Below are 5,265 nucleotides of genomic sequence, written 5' to 3'. Positions count from 1 at the left end.
GGGGTCTGATTGTTCAGGCAGCATGTGTATAGTAGAGGATTGCAAATTCGATCATCAATGGGAGGAGAAGACCTCGGCCCTGTGAAGGTTCTGGGCCCCAGTGTAGGGGAATGCCAGGGCCAATAAGTGGAAGAAGGTGGGGTGGTAGGGATGCGAAGGGGGGAAGCAACAGGGGTTTGTTCTTATTGTTTTTATTTGTTTCTTTGTTTTTTGGAGGGGAAACTGGGAAAGGAGAAATTTACATGTAAATAAAGAAAATATCTTTTTAAAAAAATGTATCTACGGTTGTCATGTTAATAGTCGCAAGCTTTGTGAGCTGCCACTTGCCTGAAGGCAAGGCCTATAACCCTCACCATGTATAAATGTCACTGGTCCCCACAGGCTCTGGTATTTGCTCACCACTTGCTAAGTCTAAAAGCAAACTGAGCACCATGAGGCTGAGCCCATGTCTTCTCCTGATCATTCTGGCTGTTTGTTGCTATGAAGGTGAGCATTATTTATGATTAATCCAGCCACAGCTCCCGGTAAGTTCTCCCCTTTGAACACTTGGTAAGCTTCTGTGTGATGAGGTTGAGGTCAGAAAAAGACCAATACTCTAGACTCTGAGGATAAGCAGGCCTATGAAGTCTGATCAGTTTGGGGTCCTACAAATAATGGTGATAGAAACAGTGTGGTCATTACAAGTAAGATATCTGTTTTTATTAAATTAATTGAATTTTCACAAACAATCCATTTGCACATAAACAGAACATTCCTTATACTCTGTGCCTTCAAGATGAACCAAATTTCACGGTCAGTTACTCTCTCTTTCCTTTCTGCATCTCCTCCTGTTAGCCTAGCTACCCCCTCATCCTATAGTCTACAACATTTCCCTACAATCTAATGGAGTCTGCTTAAGGCTCACATCAGACTCCGTTCAGGTACCTCCTGAGTATAGTATTGACATATCGCTGTGAAAATTGTCTTTAGTGGCACACCTAAGCTAGATGAGGTTAAAACATGAGTAACTTAGGACTTAGATACCACCCGAGGACATCTATGGAGATTTGGTTTTGGTTATTGTTGTTTGTTTGTTTGTTTGTTTGTTTAAGAACCTTAAAGGGAATGTGGAACCCAGATTATGAAAATTGATTTCTTCAGTTCTCCCTGGACATTCACCGTAGACCTTTAGAATCCATAAGGGAGTCAGTTTCCCCTGTCACCTCTCCAGAAGTGAATTTCAGCATCATTGTGCAAAAGCAAAGCTCTTTATGTTCTCTGGCATGCATCAAAATTGATTGACTCTTGTAACTTTAGCTTTTCACCTAGAATTGACCTGATGCCATGACCAAATTCTGTCATTTTCAAAATGTCACCTCTCTACACATAAGCAGTGTACTTGCTTTTTACTTTTCTTATCTCCTGTAAAGTTCTAATCCTGTGATTCATGTCACGTTGGATGACAGAAAAATTCCTTTTTCAACTGTCCAAAACTCAAAACAATGCTACTCAAGATGCAGTTAACCCTCAGACTTTTAATGTTAGAAAAAAGAATTTCAGCGAGCCATAAAAGCTTTGGTTATCGTGGATGTGGACTAAATTACAAAAACACAGAGAGCAAACAGTCATCTTTCTCCAGTGTTTAGCTGTGTGATCTTGAGGAATTCACACAACATTGTGTCAGTGCAGTCACAGGAGTGGGCCACAATATCCTGCATCTCCTGTCCTGTCTGTAGGTTCATGTAATAATAATAATGATTAATGATAATAATAATAATAATAATAATAATAATAATAATAATGAATGAATGAATGAATGAATGAATGAAAACTAGGTGGGAAGCAGTGGTATACACTTCTTAACCCCAGCACTCAAGAGACACAAGCAGGCATATATCTGTGAGTTCAAGGCCATCCTGGTCTCTACAGAGTGAGTTCCAGGACAGCCAGGGCTACACAGAGAAACCCTGTCTCAAAATCAAAACAACAACAAAAAAAGGAATCTTGATTAATTTCTTTCTCTTTCTCCTTATACTTTCAAACTAATGCTGCCAGGGACTGTAAAGCTGTTGCACGTGAAAAGATGATCTACATACTAAAGAGTCAGAAACAAATGAGGAAAGAACTTGACAGATATGATGCACCTCCAGAGGTTGTTGAAGCAAACATGGAAGTGAAGAAATGTGTAGACCAGATAAGCTATGGAGACAGAAATCTACTTTCAGATGCCCTGGTATGTTCATTTTGCTTTACACACTCAGAAGGCCACAAATAAAATTGACTTGACATTCTGTGGGGAACACATGGATGGAGGGAAGCAGAGGACATCAATGATACCTTGTTTCAGGAATACACTGCTGATCTGTGTTCAGTTGTAAACAGTGCCTGGGATATGTGCCTCCTTCTACAATTTCACCCTAGATGCAACACTCTTGTGGCATCCCAACAAGGACAAATAAGGCCCTACAACATGAGAATTCAATGCTACCTCTGTTGTCAATTTGCTGAGGACTTTGCTGAAGTTAACATCTGCAAAATAAATAAAAATTATCTCTATTGAATACTGTGGTAAATAAATGAAAATCACACAGATGAGAGGAAGGAAGCTGGAGACAGCATCTATAAGACCAAAGTGTTACAGGAAAGGAGATAACATTTGAAATGTAAATAAAGAAAATATCTAATTTTTTAAAAAAGCAAAGTGTTAGCAGGATGCCCTTCTCTGCAACCTTTTCTGGCCCTGCCAGGAGCCCACAAACCTCCTGTTTCCATTACTTCTTACCCACTTCTGCCCTAGATCTCCCTAGTGATCCCACTGGGAGGAAAGTAGAGGCCACAATTCTAAGTTGTCAGAGGAAGTTATACCTGGGGACCTGTGACTCATTCTGTCCCCTCCTGATCAAAAAGAGATCACAGAGAATTAGGAACCTGGGTCATATACTATTGGGCCCATTCAGATTGTCTTAACCTGAATTTAGAACTAGTTTCCACTAATATGCATTATGTGAAGTTATTTCCCCGAGCACACTTTGCATTTTCCCTTCTGTCTTTCCACACTGCCCTCCATGAACTCTTGGTTTGTTAACTTTTCTTCTCCAGGAGCTGCCTGACTCTTCTCACCTTTTTTTTTTTTCTTGATTTCTGTTTATTTCCAGGTACGAATTTTAGATACATGTGCTTTGGAAAAATAGATACAAAAACCTTTTCCTAGTATCCAGTAGTTCTCATAGATGAATTGACTTTCCCTGCCCAATGAGAAGGTTTCAATATCTTGCACCAATAAATTACTCTCCTTGCATATTACCATCTGACTGTTGTTATTCTAAGTCTTGGGTTTTGCCCTCAATGGGGTTTGATTTTTAAAAATTGCATTTTCAGTGATGGTAATAAGTAACAGACATAATCTCTATCAACATTACTATCAAACCTGAGGATCAGGAATATTGCGTTTAGTCAAATATCACCCTGCACTGCCCTGAAAGTAAGTTTCCCATTTCTATGGCCATTAACAAAAATTATCAAAGATGATAACACACATTGGCCAGTTCTATGGCCACTCTACTAAACAGTCTCATTGTTACCTCTGCAAAATGTACCATTCACTGACTAAGCACTCCAACTCAGGATCTTCCCCATTCAACCTATAGTACTACTTATGACAAGCCCCTTTCTGAACAAAAATCCCTAGTTGTCATAAGCTTTATTGAAGTAGATTCACCATACTCTCCATTCCTTACATGAAATGCAGCACAATTTCTCAATCAATAATTAAAACATGCAAGTTGTGTCCTAATCAAAATCACATATTCATTTATCATTAATGGCTCTTCATTACATCTTTCTGAATATTTCCACATTTTCTTCCCCAGTAAAGCAATCATAATTTTGAACCACATCACAGCGCAGGAGAAAATCAGAGAGACGGAAACTAGGGGGTTTTACAGATGTCTATTGCCTACTGTTCTAAAGTCAATATTCTCCTGTCTGATACACTCCAGGATAAATGTTCCAATAAAACTGATGTTCCAACCACATTATATCTAATGGAAGAGAAATTGAGATAAAATATTTTATGAAAAAAAATGGTAGATTTTAAAACCACTAAGTGTATCATAGGAGTCAAAAGTCAGGGAGATTATTGAAAATTAGAATTTTAAAAAGTCAGAAAATTTTTCCAAAATTAGAACCACGTGAAATTGAAAATGCCACAGAACCCAACTCCTTTTCCACAGCTATAAAATAATTGGATGATATAGAGAACTTTAATGTAAAGGAAAAAAATCTTCAACACAAACAAGCACAGCAAAAAACACTAAGTGGTCTCAAAGTAGAAGGAGTTAAAGTTAAGCCTATCAGAGAGACTTCTGGGTAATAACTCAGACAAGAGTATGGAATCTGCTTCCTTCCAACCCTTGAAGGAGTCATGGAAGAAGAAGAAAAGGGAAGGAGGAAAAGGAAGGGAAGGGAAGGGAAGGGAAGGGAAGGGAAGGGAAGGAAAGGAAAGGAAAGGAAAGGAAAGGAAAGGAAAGGAAAGGAAAGGAATTTGCCAATGTGTGATAGCCTATGCCTTTAATCTCAATACTTGGGTTGCAGAGGAAGGCAGGCAGCTCACTGTGAGTTCCAGATCACCCTGGTATACAAAGCAAGTTCCAGGATATCCAGGGCTACATAGCAGTAACCTTGAAACGCACAAAGAAAAAAGATGGCAACTTGCAGAAAAGAAGCCCATCATGGGTCACTTCAGTTGCAGGCCTTCCGGGTGGAGGAGTTGAAAGATTGAGATGCTCCCACAAGCTCAATCAGGCAGCCTGCTTAGAGTCCTGCACTCAGGACAAGCCCAAATCCTCTCAAGCTTTATAACCAGTTGCAAGTCAACACAGCCGAGAGTACAGGAACTCAGTACAATCTTTAGAGGAGACCCTCCATTTGAAACTGACTTATCCAAGGGGCCTGAGATGAGTGGCAGGTAGGAGTCTAAGAGTGAATTTAACCTGCCTGTTGCAGGTTGAGAGAGAGAACTGAGAGGCTTTTGTGGGGAGCATCAGAGAAAGCCTCCAGGAATCTCTGTTTAGGCTATGAATGCTTATGGAAAAGGTCAAAATCCCTGCATTCAGTGTTTGGGATCCGATCTCATGTCCTGATTAGAAACCTTAGGTAATAATACTCCTGCATCTCAGTTCATCATGCTGTCAACATATGTCATACCTGCCAGCCAGGATTCTAGAGCCCACAGACTCTGAAGTTCCAGTGGCCTCCTTGACACCTCCACATACTTCCTGTGGGGGG

The sequence above is a fragment of the Mastomys coucha genome, unplaced genomic scaffold (assembly GCF_008632895.1).
Source record: "Mastomys coucha isolate ucsf_1 unplaced genomic scaffold, UCSF_Mcou_1 pScaffold21, whole genome shotgun sequence".
Taxonomy (NCBI): Eukaryota; Metazoa; Chordata; class Mammalia; order Rodentia; family Muridae; genus Mastomys; species Mastomys coucha.
The sequence above is the reverse complement of the archived record's forward strand: the minus strand, read 5'-3'. Positions refer to the sequence as shown.